The sequence below is a fragment of the Oxyura jamaicensis genome, chromosome 7, assembly GCF_011077185.1.
Source record: "Oxyura jamaicensis isolate SHBP4307 breed ruddy duck chromosome 7, BPBGC_Ojam_1.0, whole genome shotgun sequence".
Taxonomy (NCBI): domain Eukaryota; kingdom Metazoa; phylum Chordata; class Aves; order Anseriformes; family Anatidae; genus Oxyura; species Oxyura jamaicensis.
This window is the reverse complement of record NC_048899.1, coordinates 26,894,734-26,917,080: the sequence shown is the minus strand read 5'-3', so window position 1 is coordinate 26,917,080 and position 22,347 is coordinate 26,894,734. Positions and strand designations below refer to the sequence as shown.

Sequence of the window (22,347 nt, the reverse complement as noted above, 5' to 3'; positions counted from 1 at the left end):
TTCCAGCCCTCCTTAGCTCTCCATGGGAGAGGGTTGGAACGAGATTGTCTTTAGGGTCCCTTCCAAGCCATTCTATGATTTTCAGTATCTCTAAGCTTGGACTGAACAGTAACTAGCATAATAGGTTTAGAAGATATCTGCAGAAAGTGTGTTGTCTGTATCTGCTTTCAAAGTCAAAGAAACTACATCTAAGTTACTCCTGACAGACATTCATTTACCTCCTCCTTAAAAAATCCCAGTGCTGAGAACTCTGCACTTTTATTATGCAATCTATTACTTCACTTCTAGTTCCTTTTCATCAAAAAAGGTTCTCCTGAAGTCTAACCTCTATGCTTGAACAGAAGCTGAATTTGAGTTAAGTGCAGTTTCCTCAGCCCATTTTCAGTCTTACTTAAATCCAACAAATGTAAGTCAACTGGTGTCCCCGCATACTGCTCCTTCTCCTTCATAATATTATCAGATTCATTTGCTTGTTTCAGTACCTGAGGAGCAAGACAGCAGCAGGGGAGCCAGTGAAAATGTCAGGAGCCCATCTCTGTATGTATGAACCTGTAACAGAAATCATTGAGAAAAGGCAGGCTTTAGGCTGAGACATGAGTTATCCAGTCTTGCATACAGTGCTGATTTTTAGAAGCACTCTCCCAGGTATGTGTAACATGCATGTACTTTAATGTTGCTGTTACAGTGTCAGAGTAATACAGGGAGTGGGAAGTTGATGCTTCACCAGGTGGTAACTTAACTAAATATTAACCATTGCCTTATTTAATTTGCATTGTGGTAGCACTGAAGGACCCCTCTAGAATGTTTTTCAGGAGAAAATCATAAACCATTTTATAAACAGTAGCTAAATATTTATCACAGGCTAGAGGTGCTTTTTTTTTTTCCCTCTTTCAGCTAGAGAAACCTACAGCATACAGTTGTCTTTCATCTTGTTAAGCAAGCAGTCTACAGGAGAGACAGTGACAAAGTATAAAGCAAGTGACTACTCATCTCGCACTCTTCCTCTCGCACTCTTCCTTCCTTCTTGAAACAAAGGAGCTAGTGATTTTTCTTCAGTGTAGAATAGACAAGTACTGTTTCTACTCTACTAGGGTGACTCTAGGAAGTGTTGAATTGATCATATCTCCTCATTGTGAGAAATTGAAAAAAATTGTAATTATCTGCCTAATAATTCTGAGTATGATGAATCAGGAAGCAAGTCCTAACTAACTTTACTACATGTCCTTATTTCTCACCTGAGAATAGCATAGAAATAGTCAGAGCTATACCCTGCAATAAATGTATCAGTTTGCATACATTATCCAAGTCTATAATCCATTCGTATGTTTTGCTCCTGTAAACTGGATTTGCTCATTGGGTTAAAGATCTTTATTTGATGGATCTAGTTTAAGGGCATTGCTTCATTCCCTCAGTCTCAGCTCAACTAGTATCCTTACTGCTGTCAAATGCTGCCATCTCTCAATCTGAAGAATTCAAACCAAGTCACATGCATTCCAAGAGTTTTCACTTGTCCCTTCATCTTAGTTTCATCCATATAGGATTGAATTTTGTAAATGAAAAAGAAATATGAATCTATTGATTTTTCACACAGTTTCAGAAGACACTAGAAACTGACATGTTTTACTTGGTTTCAGTCTCTTCACGAAGAGAATATTCATTGGAAACAGGTGACAACCTGAATGATGGATTAAGAGGCCAAATGGTTTTGCAGTAACATGGTGCCTGAAAATTCTGATTTTTGAGTCAAATCCCAGGTCCCCAGTAATCTCTCTACGTGACCCCAGGCAACTCATTTGATCTGTCTGTAACTTTAACTTTTCCATTAAAACATGAGTAGTATTCCCTTTATCTGTGTTGTAATTTTAATTAATAAAATCTTTGAGGCAAGCAAGTTGTATTTCATTTGCACAGATTTCGATTTTTTTTTTTTTTTTTTTTGCTCAGTGTAGAAATATGGTCAAAAAAAACATCATTTCATCCTCTTTCACACTTGTTACTGAAATTTTATACAGAACTGATATATAACTGGTAAATGTCTCGATTACTCTTATTGTAGAACTGGGAAACAGCCATATTACCTCATCACCATATCTGAAATACAACAGCAGAAAAGTTCAGTGAAAGACTGTATGCTCCATTTAAATGATACCTTGAATTTCATCTTAAGTGCTTATATTTCTAATGTCACAAATGATGTAAAGATTAGACATGAAAAGGTAAGGCTGACAGAACAGAATTCTCTCTAAAACCTCATGAAAATATGGCAAGAAGTATCAAGAAAGGAAATATGGAATGGAAATGAGAATAAGAGCAGAACTATCTTCCTAAAATGACCTCATTAAAAAAGCCAGTTACATGTTTGCTAAACTCCTGCTGAGATGACATTAAATGAAAGATCCTTTACAACTGGAAGATATTAAAGGATACAACATAGTAATTCCACATGCCCTTTTCAACGTCAGTTGAAACAAATATAATATATTCCTTTGTAAATACTACACTTCATGCTGTTCATTTCAATGACTGTTTCATACTTGCCCATCTTTCACCTTGATAATGTGATTATAATGGTACAAGGTATTCCACATAGATGCCAAGATGCAATTTAACTGTCTACATGTTTCCTAGTTTGAGTGCACCTCGTACTTGACCCAAGTATTTTATAGTTATTAATAGTTATCCTGTGGGAAGTCTCACTGATATGTTTACTACGTTCACATTGTTCTTATCCTCATAGTAAAAGAGAGGAAAAAAAATAATTCCATTGAGAGTACCACCTAAACAAATCACAAAAATTAAAAATATGTGGATCCTGAGTGCAAAGAAATTAATAGAAAATCATGATGATTAAATGTTGTGATCATATTTGACTGAAAGTTCTGAAAAAAAATCCCAAAGGTAAGGACTAGTATTCATACATTTTGGAAAACATATTGAGATCTTAGTTGCTAAAGAGAAGATCTTCCAAAACTTCCATGAAGCAGTGTCCATTTCTAGTACTGAAATATTTATCCCCTTACACTTTTCTTGACTACAGGATTATGTTTCTGCAGGTTTCTCAGAAGGATTTGATAGATTGGCACATTGGCTGGGGTCAGTAATAATGGAACAAGTTTGTCATGGTGCAGTCCCTCCCTGACTAGTACAGTTGGATTTGGTTTTCTGTGTTTATATACACTGACCGCTATGTACTTCCAGCCTCCATAGATTCTAAAATAAATTAAGAAAAAATGACCATAAATAAATAAATAAATAAATGCTGAAAAAGAACATCTGAGAAGAAAAATACACATTTCACATTCCTTTCCAAGTATGGGTCTTCTTGAGAACTAAATGAATCTGGATAGATTTTGGCTTTAGGAAGCACAGTTTTTATCTCCCAGCCAAAAGAGAAGCTCCACAGATCTAGTATTGTACACATACTGGGTGAGGAACCCTCCTTCTGAAGAGTTTCTAGTCTAAAAAATCTACAAGGCAAATTATAAAAGGAGAATGAAAGGCACAGAGAAATGACTTCTATTAGAAGACAGAAAGATAGATTTCAATGACTCCATTCCCATTTCTTTTTCATGAAAGAGTGTTGCCTCTGTAGGGAAGCTAAAGTTACTGGAGATATGACAGAAATCAGGTGGATGATGGTATTTTTCTCTATATATTCCTAGAACAGTTCCCTATAGATTTCTATATCGCAGAACAAACACTGCTTTAGGGATTTAAAGCAAGAATCTTAACACCAGTCACATAATGCTTGTCTCTGGAGCCTGTTTCTGCTAAAATAATATCTTATTCTCCATACATCCTCAAAGAGCTACAATAAAAAAAATAAAAATAAAAAAAAAAAAAATCCCAAACAACTTATTTGACATATATATTCAAACAAAAACTCACTTTCACTTCAACCCACATGTTCTAATTTACATATTTTTATACTTCTCTTACACATTCATGCATACATGCAAAAGATCAGAGGCAACATTACCATTCTAAGTCTACTCATGAAGAATCTATACTATGTAGCCTTTATTTTTCATCAAAACAGTGCTTATAAAGAACATAAGAATACGAAATAACCACAAAAAAATGTCCCCTGTGAAAGGTCTTATTCAATCTTAGGCTAGTAACTACTTTTTATTTGAGGATAGATGTTTTGATTAAAAACTTTAAATGTGGTACTGTGTCAGACATTATTGTTAGTATTTACTAAAATTATGAGAATAAAACAGACAAATACTAGAATTTTCAAAGGACAAAAATGCAGTCAGCCCCTTTGCTTCTATAGAACCTTTTGAGTGCCCAAGCTTCATCCATTCTGGTTTACACTAAAGCCTTTTCTATAATGACATTCCAGACAATAACACAACACTTTTCTTTTTCACTGCTGAACTCTTGATCTACCGTCTTTATTGTGTTTCTTTTTATAAATAATTTTATGGTCAAATACCCAGCTGAAATTTAAATAAAATGAAATCATGACTTCTTTTCACCATTAGCCCAAGATAACATAATAGCATTATGACAGGTGAAGGTTAACATTTCTAGTGGAACTTTCATTTAAACCATCTCAAAGCAAGATGGCATGCATAATTGCTTTGCACCAATAGAGGAAATAACTACCATTAATCCTGCAGTGAAGGTCATAGAAACATTGCACTGGCTCAGAACAGTTGCAGAATGAAGACAGAAGAGAACAACTGAGTCATTTAATTTATTCACCCCTACCTACCAGCACAACCTCAGGAAACTATTTATCTAGCCAGTACAGAATTATTTCAGTTATAATTCACTAGCAAATGGAAATCAGTTTAGAAGTAAAAAGGAGGTGAGTTTTTGTTAAGAGTTAAAAATGTCTTTAACTTGTTTTGAAAAAAAAATGCTAATTTGGACCTGGTCCTATGATAAACAAGTCTCTTCCACCAATATACAGAAGGAAGTTCTGATGAAGTGAGAATCAGGCCTCCTATTTTTAATTATTTTTCATTTTTGCTATTATTAACATGCCCTTGTTCCATGTAAAAATACCAGGAGACCATCTAGTCTCATGGTACTTCTGGCCCAGTTTTTCAGGCCCAAGAGAATCTGTTAGTTTGGAATTCAGTGATTAGATGAACAAAACCAGAACTCCATTATTACTTTTTACTTTCTCATAAAAGGTAAAGAACTTGAATTTGCACACTATGGACTTGCAGGGCCATCAGTCCCTGCTTTTTGGAGTCACAGTAAAGCCATGTCTTTCCAACTGTAGTTTTCGTTTAGTTAATGTGGAGCAAAAAGTGGATATGGAAATATGGAAAAGTCACAACCTTCATTGAATATGCCAAGCCACAAGCAGTATTGTGTGAAGGTCAATACTGTGTAAATAGATGCTCCAGTACTTGTTTTTTTATGGTGGATATATGAGGAGTCTAAATGCTATGCAAACAATTAGGATTGATTTAATTATGTTCAGGGGCTTCTTTCTTTGTTTGTTTTCAGTTATTAAGAAATGATCAAGTCTCTCAAAGCAAATATATGGAACATCTCAAGAAGTCTCAGCAGAAATGAAATTTCTGTGTAACTTCCAATATAAGACATCCGTTTTTCCTGAAACTTGAGAGATTTCTTTCTAAATAAAACAGTTGCTCTTTTCTCACCTGAAATTCATAATGAAGTTGATCCATTTGTACCTACACAGATCGGTTCTGAAGTATTTTAAAAGTGATTAGAACAACCTTACAAGAACATCCAGCAATACAGGGTGATATTGATCTCCAAGAGTGTCATTAAGCACAGATTAAATAAAAATAAAAATAAAAATAAAATATGACTGTTATTATAAGATATTGCTGCCAACTCTTGCTGTTGATTCTTTCTCTTTCTGTGAGGACATCAGCATCTGTAAGTCATTCAGTAATTCAGAAAACTGATCCAACTAAAACAAACAAACAAAATTAACTTTCAGACAAATCAGTCTTTGAGTCAATCCAGCATGTGTCACAAAAACATTATGCCAGCACAACAAACAACAGAAATCTGTGCCCTTGCCTGGGGAGGAAGAACAGTCTTCCCTTTCACTGAGAAATTACATTTATATCATCTTTAAGTGACACAGTTAAAGTGCACGACTGAACCAGTTTTAATTTCTTCCATGTGCTACCATTCCACAACCATAGTAAAAACCCTTGTTTCCAGTTCTCCTACTGACTCATTATTTTGGCTTATTTGGGCTGAATTTATCTCCCTTTTGAGTAGCTTGCTGTACTCCCATATGTACTATTTGTCTCTGCAACAAAAACAACAACAGTGACTTAATTTCTTTGGAAAACATTTCTACCAATGAAAATACTCTACTTCAATCTTCATCTAGGACTTTCTACTAGACCGGTCCAGGGTTATTAACCCTGGAAATCTCATATGAGTGAAAGTCGCAGCAGAGATGTCTTAGAGCAGCATGATACATTGATGCCAAACAATATCATATCAGTTGAACATCACAGCTAACTATAGGACAGAATAAATTCATTGATCATTCGTTGATAGTTGAAAAATGCTTTATGACTCTTTGCCTTCCAGTGGGCTTCTTACTTGGCTAATCTCCCAGATATTCCACTGGCTGATGGTGCTGCAGCTTATTGTTTACTTTTATAGTAGATGTATTGTGATGCACTGAAATGAATCACTGAAATTGGTAAAGGAGTTTAAGACTTGAAAATACATCTCAATTATCTAATTGGTTGTGTTTGGTTACACGTGACAAAATCTCAAATGCTGTAAACTAACTGCATTGATTTGACTAGAGTTACACCTATATATAAACAACTTTGGAGTTGATGTGTGAACCTGGAGAATCACAGTTCTCAAAAAGATTTAGGTAAGAAAAACGATTCATTTTTTTTCTCTGCTGCTCTTTTCAGGATGTATTCAAGAACATACTGAGTTGTAAAACCTCTTTCCTATACCTGTCCTATCGAAATATTGGGTACCAGTTATGCAGATTCTGAAATACATAATCACATATACTTAATGCAATTTAAACCATCTATAAATATCTCTTTTTCTCTGCAAATAGCAAACCTTGGTTTGTGTCTGTTCTTTTTTTTTCCCCTTTTTGTTTGTTTGTTTTGTTGTTTTAATAGCAGCATGAAGGAAACTGATCATTTTTTACTCATGGAAGGATAAATTAACGTAAAATAAAAAACAAGTAATCTATGAAATACAAAGGCTCAAATTATGTCTGGAGAGCTTTCAGAAAGAATTGTGAAAAGCAGCAATTGAACTGAACTCTGTTCACTTCATTTGTTTTCAGTATTAAGGAAATCAGGCAAAATAGCAGACCAGGCTGACATGTGGTTTGGGGAATTCAGCTGAGCATCTGGCCATATGTACTTAGAATTCCAATCAATTATTGTGGTCAGAGCTTTAGCAATGTAAACCAACAACATATCACTCACAAAAATTCTGTTATAAAATAAAAATAATAATAATAAAAAATACATATTTGGAATTTTCTTTGATGTGATCAGTTCAGCACAAAGGAAAAACTTGTCTTGGTTATAGTGATGTTCTGGGGAATATATATATATTTTTTTTGCTAGATACTGATATATTAATGTGACTATAAAATTCTAGCATGTAGCAGACACAGTAAAAGTGATTGAAACCAGTCCCAGAATAAAAATGTTCTGATACCAGTTCCTCAGCTGGTCTAGGTATCTTTTCAGTATTTTGATCTTTGGCCTGAGGTAGAATTTCCTTCTAGAATATCTGAGTCTGCCTTCATTATGGCTTTTTTAGATAGAAAATGAAAATCAGAAATGACTCATTAAAAAAAAAAAAAAAAAAAAAGATGTTTTCAGGAACTGAATTTTGAGGACTAGAAATTGGTTGGTGCAACTCAGTTATTCCAGAAAGATGGAGAAGTTAAGATGATGTCTGACAAGTTTATGAATACTGTTGTACCATCCAGTTCCTACTAAAGCAACTGCCTAGATGAAGCATCCAGGTTCTCTTATAAACCAAACTATTGCTCTTCTGCACAGATACAAATGGTCTCTTACACAGGAGAGAAGAAAGGGAAAGTGATGTACCGTTATTTCGGTAAGGCTTTTGGTTATGACTATAGCTCTCTAGGAGTGTATTGTCTGTATCAAACTACAATCAGATTCCAGCAATGTACTGGAACAGTACTGGTTTTCAGTTATCATTCTGAAGGCCAATTAGTTTCTCAGAACTGAGCTGGAAGGATACATCAGATGGAGTTACTCAGTTGCATTTTTTGATTCCCATACCATTCAATAATTTGTCTAATGGTTTGGGTGATAAATTAAGAAAAACAAACAAACAAACAAAACCACTTGTTAGACCTGGGGTAAAATGTCATTTTGACTATGGCTACAAGAAAATGGAAAGATGGGGTTTGTATTCAAAATTACCTTGATGGAAGTGGTATGAAATATATAAAATGCAGTTCTATAGAGGAACACAGAAAATATTGTAAATATTTGGAAAGAACTAGCTATACTTACATAAAAAGTGAAAAGATAAGACCATGTCTTTCTTCAGAGGAAAGGAAAAAAATCAGGGATCATAATAACTGTATAATGGGAGTGATGCGTATGAGCCTTGTGAAGGAATTGTTTTAACATCCTTCAACTGGATTACTAAGGAATCAGTGAATACCCCAATGCTTTAATAACAGTCATAAGACAAATGGTTAGAGGCCAAAGGTAAACCGTGAGAAGAGTAAAAGGCTCTAGCAAACATTGTGTCTAAGGAGTGCTTTGGGAGCTTGTTTTAATGTAGACATGAAACAACCAAGGATTATATTATTCCTTATCTTACAAAATGATAGTGTTGCAAAGAAAAAGGCAATAAGCCAGTCCCCGAGTCCACTGGATATTTCATAATTGTAGCTCTTTTTCTATAATACATTTTGTGTTTGGGACCATGGTTCCATCTTCCCTGTCATTTAACAAAGAAGGTGATGATCAGTCTTTCACATGTTTTCAGAACAGTGCCAATACCATGGAGCTCTTTAGGTACCTTCACCATTACAGATATTGACAGTAATAAAGTTGAGCTTCACTATATCATGTAGATTAGTCATATTAAAGGTGTGTTGTAGGGCAAAACATCCATATTTATGCTGTATTTAACTTTCTATTAATAATAAATCCAGGTGAAATAGTTTTGTTATTAATATTGATCACTGTTCCAATTGAAAGCCCACATGTCAAGGTTTCCTTTAACATCCTTAGTTATATTTAATAGTGCTGTTGATGAGTGAGAGCCTAATGAAGGCTAACAGATGGTCTATTTAATAATGCTGTAGGATTTGAAGCACTTGCCAAAACAGATACACAAAATGATTTGACAGCCCTGTAACTGAAAACCTTTAATTACAGCTACTTCGGCTCCTAGGGGTTTCTCTGAGGCTAACATAACACTGCAGCTTTAGGATAGGTCAGCATGACAGGGAAAGGCTTTGTGCAGCCAGACAGTGAGTGCTGGTAAAACTGTTTGCTGAACATTAATAAATTGGGCTTGGTGCAGGTGGTTTAGAAAAAGAAACCTACACAGAGAAGAAAATAAGTGATGGTACTTTCTCTGCCTCTGAGAACAGTTTGCCTTTTGTCTAAAATACCACCTCTTAAAGATTGTCATCATGTGCTGAGCAGGTTGGTGGGGAGAAAGTGTGTAGCTAAAGTTGAATTTGAATTATACCTGATTTATAGCTGTGACTTCATCTTAAAATTATGTGAACTTCAGTCCACTGGGACAGAACAGTTACAAGAAAGGGGACTAACATTTGCTGAAGTTGTAAAGCTCTTTATCTTTGAAGGAGAGCACAAATTTATTAAAGACTAAAGAATACACATAAAATGCAGAAATATATGATCCCATGGCACAGGTAAAGCTACTTCTGAAAACTTTTTAGAATCATTGATCTAAGTATAACAGTAAAGGAGGAACTGTAACAGACTCTCCATGACTTTGCCTTGGCTCTACATGCAACAATTGTCCCTTGTTTTTATGGCACACATTCACACCACTTCCAAAATGAAATAAGGCATAATTATCAATCTCATTCTTATTTGCCTGAAGTGATTTCTAGGCAATTGCTTAGAAACTGAATCAGTTACTTCGGAAAGAATAGGTGTTTCTACTGTTGTTGTTGTTTCTGATAGACCTGTTTGTAACTGCAGGCATTGATTCTTTACAAGGGCCAGGAGGAGATAATCTGCAGAGTTGTTCATATATAATTCCAGATATCTGATCATCTTGATCAGTATTTGTTTTGTATGGTATTTTTTAGGGGTTTAAAAAAAAAAAAAAAAAAAAAAGGGGGTTATTTACCCCGGGGGGTTATAGTGTTTTTTTTTTTTTTTGTTAATATTTTTCCCCTTCCCTAAAAAAACCCCCCCCACCCCCCCCCCCCCCCCCCCCCACCTCCTTCCTTACCCCAGCTTTTATTGCTGAGCATGACACCACGTGGTATGGGACATTCCTTTGGTGAGTTTGGGTCAGCTGTCCTTGCAGAGTCCTCCCCCAGTTTTCTGTGCACCCACAGCCTTCTCACTGGTAGGGCAGCACAAGAAGTAGAAAATTATTTGGCTCTGTGTAAACACTGCTCTGCAACAACTAAAACATCAGTGTGTTATCAGCAATATCTTCATCAAAAATCCAAAACAGCATCAAATGAGCCACTATGAAGAAAATTAACTCTATTCCAACCAAAGCAATTACACCTGTGCTAGACCCCAGTCACAGAAACCATTTTCAAGGGAAAAATGTAAAAAGCAAAAACCAACAACAACAAAAAAAAACCTACAAGCAGGAAATGAGATTCACTAAACCAACCCACAAACCACGTTGGGATAGCAGAACAGGGGAGCCTATGCAGATATCCATGTATACAGATATACAGAAAAGTGGTACCATGTGGAAGTAACTAATTTTGCCAGTCCCCACAGTATTGACAGCCGCAAATTTCATGCTCTAGTGTAGTGGGAAGATCTATGAAACTTTCAAAATTCAGAAACCACATCAACAAATTTCAAGGGTATGTATGGAAAAATCCACTGGGGACAATCCTTTTTTTCTCCACAGCTGGCTTTTCCACATGTTGGCTGATCATGAACTACCTCATGTAAAATCATCTGCTTCTCATTATTCTGGATAATGCTGAAGCCTGACATTTTTACTGCCTCATGCAAGAATGTGTACTTTTGGCTTCATCCAAACAGAAACTGAAAATGAACAGACACCACACACTAGTGTTAACGAGAGAGTGTACCCTATGCAGGCAAATGAAGCAGACATAAAGAAACAATCTACATTTTACTGTGATTCTAATCCAACAAATGTTGAAGTAACTGGAAAGATTCCCATTGGATTCAATAGGCCTCAAGAGACAAATCATAGAAGTGAAATGCCACAGCAATGCAACATCATAAGGAGAGTTACAGTTAGGATAATAGTAACACAGACTGCCAGATTTGAAGGTAATTGGAAGAGAATCACTAATTACAAAGGCTGAGAAATCAGACAACTCTTTCATCATTGTATGTGGTTGAACCTGATAAGCAACGGCTAAGATGCTGGGGATGTTTTGAAGCTAAATATATTTTTAATGCGATATGCATCTTCTTTGATGTAGACACTTTAATTAAATGTTCATCTGTTTAATTATTATTTATTTTGTACAGAACTTTGGGATTTACTAAGATGAAAGAGGCTATTGTTTGTTTATTATTTTATGAGTGATGATGCCAAGGCTGACTCCTAAACTAGTCCATCAGTTGTAACATAAGAACTCAAGCCATTCTAATATAGACAATATTCTTGGAAAAAAATCAGCTTTGATGAAAATGCATATCCACAAAGGATATTCCGTAATTAGAGGAGGTACAAAGCATTGAATGTTCCAGCAAAGTCAATTAAACACTAATTACTATTGGATTCAGATCTGCCATTCCATGATAAATTGCTGAAGTAAAAGTATCTTTTCCACACAGAGGTGCCAAATTCACCCCTGCTGATCTTACAGATGTTTTTTCAACTATCCCTCTTATTCTGTTTGAGATGAAAATGCAAAACTTTCCCTTGTTGTAGCCACCAGTGTGAAAAACTCATTAGCTGATATAGTATTTATGGGTAGTTTTCTTTGTGTGGTTACATGACAATCCTTTGCTTTCCACATTTCTAGGCTGTGCTAATTTCACACCCTCTTTTCTCAAGAGGCAGATCTTTCTGCAATGTGCAGTTGACATATGGTTAGTGTCTAGCCCTCTGGTATCATTCAGGTGATGGAGAGCTTTGGAAACCTCTTGACTTCATATCAATCTCAATATGTTCCATCAGGAATTCTGCAGATGACTGTGATTCAGCTTTTTAAATATTTCCAGGAAGTTCATCACTCATTGCCACTTTTCTCCTTACCTTTCAGTGTTAACAAGTTTCCATATGCTGTTTCCATATGCCATGTGGCTTTCATAAAATCTCAGGCAGTAACTCCTCCAAAAGCTCAGCTACCTTTGTGGTGGTTTTGTTTGGTGGCATATTCATTCAAAACATAAAGATGAAGTGAAAGACATTCATTCCACTGGCTTGAATGCACTTTGGAACGGCCTCTAATGGAGTCCAAATTCAAAGATTTTAAGGTGGGAAGAGACCAATACTATCACTAATCTCTGCTTAAATTGAGTCACTCAGATTTCCTTCATTAATCTTTCTTCTGCTTATATTGAAACCATAACAATTATACGTTAGATAGAATTGAATATTTTTTCACTAATGTTATTGTAAATTTCATGGTCGTCTGTCTTTCAGCTTCGGTAGGCATGTTCAATACAGTAATTAAAACTCATTGTAGACTTACTGAAATGTCCTCAGACTGAAGTCAGTCTGGTCAATATGTGGTACAGCCTCAACACAAATCCCAGCTGGGGGCTCCATAGTGTAGATGCACAGGAGAAGTTTAAATGTCTTTAGAAAGACAAATGAAATTTGCAACTATTTTTTTGAACCTGATACCTCAATTCTTCTTCCCTCAGTCTAGTTTCTTATTGCCTAAATATAACATGAATGTATCAAATATTCCTGAATATAACAAATTAGCTCCCTTCCTGCACAGAGAGACTTGGCTTAGTAACTATATTTACTTTCTTTCCTCTTCTCCTGAAGACTTCTGTCATTTCCCCCATTTCCCTTTTCAAAGACCAATAAACTTTTTCAGACTGATGATTACAGACTAATGTAGCCAACTTCAAGTTTTTTTTGCATCTTTGGCTGAGGGAAAATGCCTTCCTTTCTCCTAAGCATTTGAATTTGAAGCTGGCAGTGCTTCTGCCCCTCCTGCATGTGTTGTCTCTGCTCAGTGGTGAGGTCAGAGATGCAGAAAGGGGCTGTTCAGGATTCTCGCACAAACAGCATTTATCACTGCTCAACTTGGATGGTTTGGAAACACAAATTTTCCAGCAGTACACTAACCTGAGCAGTCTGAGCCCAGCCACACAAACAGAAGCATCTCCCTTATTACTTATCTAGATAATAATTACTGCAGCACAGTAGAAATGATAACGATATGGGATGAGTGATTTAACTTCCATGCCAGCACATTAGCCACAAAGGAATAGGTTGCTCACATTACAGCTCAAAGACATCACCAGGACCAATCGTCTATAGCTCACAAGAAGATAGAACATGAATGAAGAGGGTTTTGCCTTCACCACACTTTTTTTCTGATAACTGGAACGATTGAAATTCCTTCACTGAAGTACAGGGGCTGAAGGTGTCTTCCTGACAGCTACATGAGACACCTACCACTTGCTGTTCTTCTTGCTTCCACCCAGCATAAAGTGCAACTTTGACTATGTAGGCTTTCCCAAAGGGGTGGAAAAAGCTGACTTAGCTGCAGCTCTTGAGGAAGCTGTGGTTTGAAATATAATTCTGTGACTGTTTCAAAAGGTAGAAATTCAGTCACACTTTGATAAGGTTTTGTTTTTTTTTTTTTATTTATTTTTATTTTATTTCTTTGTTTGTTTGTTTGTTTTCACCATCTCTATTAGTTCTTCTGCCTGGGGACAATTGTTAAAAATTCTCAGGTGTTTGGCCATCACACCTTGCTTTTGCTTACATTTAAATCAATAAATATTTACCTAAATTGCATAAATTCAATCTCTCCCCCACCTTGTTATCTCATCACAGTTAGGCAGAAGAACTGTCAGTTAGTGTCTATTTTCCTTTAAGAATATGAGTTGGATTATTTTTCATGTGTACGTTTCCCTACTTGTTCATCTATTCCAAGTTCATTTTAAAAGAAAACGTGAAAGAAAATGACATAGCGTACGTAAAGACCAGAAGTATTTATGGCTGAAACATCAAAAATGTTCAACTTTCAGGTTCTTGAAGGATTGAGAAGGGGGATGAGAAGACTGTGGTAATTCTTTGTAGGGAGGAGAAGGTTTCATGAAAAATCAGCAAAATAGCAGGAAAAATAGCATTTGAAATCCAGAAAATAAGGCTTTGAAGCAAGAGCTCCAAAGCTCCAAACCATTGACTCTTTATGGAGCTTTTCCCACAGTCACAGTCAAATGTAGTAGTTGTTAACTCAAATTGTTAACACATTATAAACAATTTAAATTGCTTATAAATTAAACTGCTTATAAAGTGCTTGCTGCACTTTTAGTTTTAAGAGTATTTATAACATTAACAAACACTGTAACCTCACATAGTCTATGTATTTCTAACTTGTTACTTTCTATATCTGCTAAAACCTTCACTAAATTTCCAAAAGCCATTAAAGCAATAAGAGAAACACAAACACTAATAAACTTTAAAAGCTTGTTAGCACAAAATATATTGAAATTCTTACATGGGGAGAAAACTCGTTTATAAACCAGCCAGTGCCATTTAGATAAAAACCCACCTAATAGTAAAAAAACATTTTATATCAAAATATCAAAAACACTTTAAAACCTTTTCAAAATGTACTCACAGTTCTTCAAACCAAAAGATTAATTATTTTGGCTTTATTTTTAAAAATCTGACAACATTACCTTGACAATGTGGAATCTTTATATAATGTGGTTTAGCAATAACAATTATCAATGACTGATTATTTTTGCTGCAAATAATAATTAGTTATAATAATAAATAAAGTAAAAGTGGTTTTCATTTAAGTATATTTCACTTTATTTATATTTCATTCCTTCTGTTTGTATGCCAAATTATTAATGCTGTAGTAATAAAGCCTATTTTAAATATGGCCTGGCTAAGTATACTTTGAAATGTGGTGCTCTGCAAAGGAAGAAATTGAATTCAACAAGGTATTAGTTAAATTATAAAGGTGTTAACCAAACACAGTCCTAGTGGCTACACAGTCAAGCTCCAGGCCTCTTTCTAGGTGTGTATCCCTTGCTCATATCACAGAATGTGAATCACAGAATCACAGAACAGTCTAGGTTGGAAGAGACCTCCAAGATCACCAAGTCCAACCTCTGACCTAACTCTAACAAATCTTCCACTAAACCATATCCCTAAGCTCTACATCTAAACGTCTTTTAAAGACCTCCAGGGATGGTGACTCAACCACTTCCCTGGGCAGCCTATTCCAGTGCCTAACAACCCGTTCAGTAAAGAATTTCTTCCTAATATCCAACCTAAACCTCCCCTGGCGCAACTTTAGCCCATTCCCCCTCATCCTGTCACCAGGCATATGTTGGGAAAGCCACCCATTAAATACTTCTTTGGAATGAACATAGTTATTTTTATCCCCATCATTCCTAAAATGGTAGGATAAGTCTAAGAGCCAACCTTGGTCAAAATTCATCCTTAATTCCTCCTGAGGCAACATATGCCAAGGTTATTATGGCTTATTATCTGAACAAAAGAAAGTAAGTAAATAAAACCAAATTGAAATTGTAAGAGGTTTGCTTCCTTGTTCTGATTCAAACCTGTTTCAAAAGGATCATGGGAGATGTGAATTTATTAAAAACTGTACAGAAAGCAAGATGTGCTCTACAACAAGTTTTTGTCTGATGTTTGTCCCATTTTGTTTGATGACTGTTTCCCACATAATCTTATGCAGTTAACCTCCAACTTTTCCCTGTGTGTCTAAACCATAACTAAATTCTGCCACATTTTCCCCAGTATTGTCCCTAACCTCCTTTGGTTACAGGTACATTCTCTGCCTGAGTCTTTCCCAGAGTTGCTACTGTAGCCCACCCATCTCAGAGCTTCTCAGGTTATAGCCCCAGACCCCTTTCATCACCTGCTAGTTCAAAGTGCTACTGGAAAAAAATAATAATAATAATATTAAAAAAAAAAAAAGCCTCTTCTGCAATACTTAATATTTAAGTGATTTATCTTTCTCACCTCAATCCAGTCACTGACATGCACCCACACATGCACAAGCATATACATACATATGCACATACACACACCCTTTGACAAGCTGCTCTAGCTTCCCAATATGCTGTGCAGTAAATTCAAAACTGTTCCTTATGAAAGCTTGCATCGCAAATAAACCCCAGCCAGATGCAAGAGAATAACTCTTTCTCTAGGCTCAGAGACACGTGTGAACTGAGAGCTGTCACATATACACTGCTCAAGTGCTCCAGGTCCTTTGACATCCTCTCTCTAAAGTCAGCTCTGTTGTTTGTATACTTTTTAAAAAATAGGGAAAAGGCCATGTCTAGAATGGACAGCTCCTCCAATCCTATCACTAAAACATTTAACTAAGCTAGTTTATAAAAATGGAAAACTGCAGGGCTTAGCTACACACTCACTCAGAAGGACCTCCACTGACTTCCTCCACCACTGCTAGCAACAAAGAGACTGAATCCTGATATCTCTGAGATACATAACCCTGGCTTACCCATATAGTACATAAGGGGGCACCTGAGATACCAGGTCCTTTGTGGTCTGTTAAGCTGTCCTGATACTTAGTTCTTAAAACCAGGGTCAAATCCAATTAAAACCATGAGAATGTTTTTCATTAATACAGCGGCTTTTGAACAAGGAGTCAGGGTTGAAGACTGCATGGAAGCTCATGTTCTTTGAGTCTCCATGGTGGGAGGGTTGGAACTAGATGATCTCCCAACCTGAGCCATTCTGTGATTCTATGATATGATTTCCAACATAATCATTCCATTAAAAAGTCAGCACTTAACACCACTTACTATAAAACCATATATGACCTGTTGCATTTCCCTCAGGTCCTTAGAATAAGCATATGTCTGAACTGGGAGTTTCAGAACTTCTTAGTATTGGTTTAATTTTGCTGCTCTTCAAACCATTGGTAAAATCTCTGTTAATTTCAATAGAACAAAGTTAGACTCAATGTAAAAACTTCATCATCCATGGTGTCAAGCTGACATTTTATTTCATATTAATGATAATAGCTGAAATAAATAAATAAATAAATAAAAATAAAGCGATCCATTTTCAATATTACAGAAGGGGAAAAATACTACTGTAAGGTACAATGCAGAAGAGATTTTACCAAGGCTCAGGTAACCTTTGAACACCTTTAACATTAAAGTGATTTTAGGGCTGAAAAATGCTCATAATAAAAGACTTAAGAAGCTCAATCTGCTCATCCTAAAAGATCAATAGTAACTTAATTACAATGTAAGAGTGCCTTCATGGAGAGAAAATACCATGTAGTAAAGGTCTCAATCTATCACAGAAAAGTACAGCAAGAACCATTGGTTTCAAGTTACACCAAGCAAAATCTCTGTAGAAATAAGTCTTTTTTTATTTATTTATTATTTATTTAATTATTTTTAAATACAATGTGCTAATTGAATTTCCACATTTCAAGATCTTCATATCAGGAGTAAATACCTTCTAAAAACTGTTGTGATTGTCAAACACAAGTTATCAGTCTCAATAGGAAACTAACTAGGGAAAGAAAGGAAAAAAAAGAGGAAAAATGTGTGTCATTATGCAGAGGAAGAATATACTCACAAGGTGAACCAGCTGACCAGCTGAGGATACAGGTTACCATGAGGATACAGGTTACAACCTGTAGAATTGATCAAAAATCATATATATATAAATATATGTATTTTTTAATCTGAAACGTACATTATGGCACTGTATAAAGACACATCAAATATTATTCTGCAATCTAGATTAGTATTTACTTTGTAGGGAAGTTTGTATAGTTTCTGTTTGGTATTACTTTCTATTTTATCTGATTCGATTGTCCGTCACTGTACTGTGATTTTATGTTACTACAAAAAATAAAAGTTACCTAATATAAAACATTCATTTGGATATATCTACTCTGTTACCTTAGTAGCAGTTCCATGATTTAAAAAACGATTTAAAAAAAATACTTCCACTTATTTGTTATTCTCCTGCTTTAGTAATACTGCCAGCTGTACTTTCCACTTCATATGAATTCAGGTCTATTCCAATTTTCCACTTCCCTGCCTTTAATCCCAGTGTTACAAATGGAATCCCATACTACACTAATATCTCTTACTCACTGGCACAGAAGAGATCAATATTTCAGAATGCCATATGTTTTATAGATCAACTGCCTCGTGCATAAGAATCCAATGGCATCTGAACCATTACACAATATTTGTAAGTTACACAAGGCAATGATTTTGAAGCCTGTTTTTGCACGACATATCATATCCTAAGCTGTCTGTACTCATCTGTGAAAGGTTTTAGTATTTCAATGAAATTTCACTAAGTTATTCAAATCCCCTATCTCCTCTGATCATAAACCATTCTCTGTGGCCTCTGGGCATGGTGGAGTCTTTAATAATGTGAACATTTTGTCCTTCATGGACATACAAGGGCCTCAGAAAACTTTCAGTAAGGTTTCATAGCAAAAACAGTCTAGCAAAACTTGGTTGAGTATTAGCACTTACAGAAGCAGAGGTGAGCCAGTGGCTAAGAGGCACACAGTTGGCTGTGTATGTGTATGTGTATTCAGTATGACTGAATTGCATTTTTGAAAGTCCAAAACAAAACACTATTGCATACATTTTATCCACTAGAAAGAGGATTAGAGAACAATCATATGATATCTTAGACACATTGCTTAAAGCATCATTGACATTTAGAATAATGATTAGAGTAGAGTAGAGTAGAATAGAATAGAATAGAATAGAATAGAATAGAATAGAATAGAATAGAATAGAATAGAATAGAATAGAATAGAATAGAATAGAATAGAATAGAATAGAATAGATGGAAAAAAAAAAAAAAGAAAAAAAAAAAAAACACTTCACTGCTTTCAAGTAATTTTAAACAAAAGAAATGGGAAAGTGATGAAAACTGAACCAAGACTGAAACTTGGATGGTAACTCAGATGGTTTCCATTCTGCAGATATTTTTTTTTTCCACTTGTAGTATAATATCTTCATGGTGCTGTTTACATGAAAATTAGCTTAAATAGCAACCTGAGGCCCAGGAGAAATCTCTGAGCTAGTAGTCTGGATTTTAATAATGTTGCTGTATTTCTTCACCATATTATTGCAAATTTGTATAATGAGTAGTTTTCCTCTGAGGAAATGGCCAAGATAGTAGTACTTGAGGGAAGCTCTTTAAAGGCTATTAAAATGTTGTTATTATAAGTTTTTAATAACAAGTTGGAGAAAGACCTTACCAGTGAGGTCAGCTGGAAACCATAAATCAGACTTAAAACTTTAGATACATCTATAGTGATTAAAATAACAGTGATTCTGCTCAAACTGAAGTTAGGGTAGTCTGTCCAGGTGAAGTTGTTTGGATTCAGCCTGAGCATGTCTTTGTAAAACCCTTTTCTCCTGCTGAATGCAGAAATCCATAAAAAGAGGACTTTGACCCAGAAATAAGAGTCATTCTGCCCAGAAAGAATTTCTGTCTACAGAAACCAGGATATGAAACCAGGGGCAAGAGGCAAGGCTGCTGAAAAAGTTTTAGTTAAGTAAACAAATTTCACTACATATTTTCCCCACAAATAAGCCGAGTACTTAAAAATATCTTCATCCTTTCTTCTTTTCACTGAAATTCTTGGTCTTGTTGGGTATTTTTATTTATTTATCTTAATGGCTGGCTGATCTAAGTATTACTGCAAATGGTACATAATAATAGTAATTCCAAAGCTCTCCCACTGTATGTTGTTTGTATAGGGAAGGACATTTCATTTCATACATCATTTACAACTCCCTGCTATAATTCTAGGAAGTCAAAAAGCTTTTAAAATTTAATGAGCAAAAATTCTATGCTGTTGCAGCATCCAAAATTGGGATATACCAAGCAGTTACATTCAGGAGATTTTCTCTTGACACTGGTTTCATTTTCTTTCCACTACACCAAAAAGAATTCATCTACTCTGAAGTTAATTAAGCTGAATAGGAAAGAAGACATTTATGTGAATCATCTCCAAAGTCCTAATCTATTTGCATATATGTTTTTCCTCTAAGATGCGCCCAGCCAGTATAATCCATAAACGAATTGCATGTAGTGGTTGCAATTTTCTTACCTCTTGAACAGAGTGATCCTTTAAAGGAGTATCTCCATGTCCTAGAGGATAAATTGTCAGTCCTGCTGATGAACTGTGCCTTTTTCTATGTGACGTCTTGCCTGGCAGCATTGCACTCTGAGCACATTAATACTGTGTTATTACATTGGCATAAATTAGTTAATTTATCCTAAAGTGGTCTGTGTCCATATGCAATGTCTTTTTTAATTATTTAGCCTGTTTGGGCACAGTAATTAATCTTATTTGGAACAAATGTTTCTAAAGTTTGAAATTGATAGGTTCATTTCAAGACCCTTCAGTATGCTTCTATAACTAAACAGGGATTAGAAATGGGCTGAGAAAGTAGTGTGTCAGTGAAATGCCACCTCTAGCCTGACATATATGGTTCAGAACATCACAAATAGGGCAAACATTTGTGGAATCCATCTTGGAACTTCTGGAGTCATAAACAGTGAACTGGAAATTTCGTGGGCACCAATATTTTTACTGCATGGGGCCAGCCAACAAAGCTGGTCTTGTGCAGGTGCATGAGGAGCTGACACCCAGAAATACCTAACCTCCTTTTTTAGGAGGTAATTTTAGTAATTAAAAGTAACAGGGTAGAGGGTGCTGGTTGACTACTGATCGGGACATAGGCTGGCAGTGATTTCAGTTCCCTGCTTTATCACTACCCTGACAATTGCCTCTGGGACTTGTACTTCCCCATCTGTCGAAAAGAACTGACACTGTCCTCCTTTACAAAGCACTTGGAGATCAATCGATGAGTAATGCTACAGAAGAGACTTGTATTCTCACTCACAAGTGAGACAAAATCATTTTTATATTTTTTTAAATCCACTGAGGAAAGGAATCAATTGCCCTTGATTTAAAACCTAGAATCCAGCTTTTGTTGCAGTCACAGACACATAGTGAAGCCCATCAGTGTGGTGGAGTAAATTGCGACAGATGTGCTCCGTCATGCAGCTCACATTTTTGAGAGTTTTGCAGCAGTAGGGAGAGGAGGAGGAAAGCACTGAAGGGCAAGCTGCTTTCATTCTGCTTTTCTTCTGATGACACACAGTATCTGCCATGATAGCCCTGCTCTGTGCTAAGGATTCTTTAAAGAGCAACCAAAATGCCACGCCTGACAAATGACAGCAAGCAACGAGTGAGAAGTTAGGTTGTTGTCATCCTCTGTGATTTCAGGACTGTATCTGACTGCGTCCTTGACCACCGTCCGCTCTCTTCTCTGAAAAAAATACTAGGAGGTTGGCACAATGTCCCAAAACTTTCTGGAAGGCATTATTTCCAGTCCTTCTGCAAAGCACCAGGGCACCTCTATGCTCAGCCCATCTGTGCATTCGGGATGCAGTCAGCTTTTCAGCTCTGCTGTGAAAAAGATTATTTTCTTTTCTGTTTTCCACCGAGATTGTTTGAATCATGTTCAGAGTTTCAAATTACACTTGCTCAAGAAAATTACAGCAGTGATTGAGGTAATTGATTAACATTCTCCTCTGTCTGGAAATTATCTAATTAGCTCTCAAACTTCTACCTTTTTGCAGCAACAGTATTATATATGAAATCATATATGTTGGTTAGAGCTAAAGTATAGGAAAAACAGGACAAAGCTAACTTTATTGTAAAAAACATTTGTATTATAAAAACACAGGCTTAGTGGCAATGTAAAACTTTTAGCACACAGGATGTTCTGACATTTCAAATATTATTTGTTCCAAATAAAATACTCCTGGTAAATAAAAAACTCTTCTGCTTCATTTGAACTATTTATGTCAACTGTGTTTTAAGAATATCTTCATTTATGTATATGTCATATATGTATTCTAAAAAAAAATGTAATATTCAATCATAACATTATTTTAGGATATGTGCTTTTAAAAACT

General features: G+C 35.7%; 1 long non-coding RNA gene across 1 annotated transcript; it reads right to left on the bottom strand.

Moving 5' to 3' along the window:
• Positions 1–458: 458 nt before the first annotated feature.
• LOC118170350 lies at positions 459–20,599 on the bottom strand. The gene is made up of 3 exons (XR_004752671.1): positions 20,468–20,599; positions 17,950–18,007; positions 459–549 (listed from the first exon to the last, which is right to left on the bottom strand). It is a non-coding gene; the product is annotated as an uncharacterized LOC118170350 (long non-coding RNA).
• Between the last annotated feature and the right edge of the window lie 1,748 nt (positions 20,600–22,347).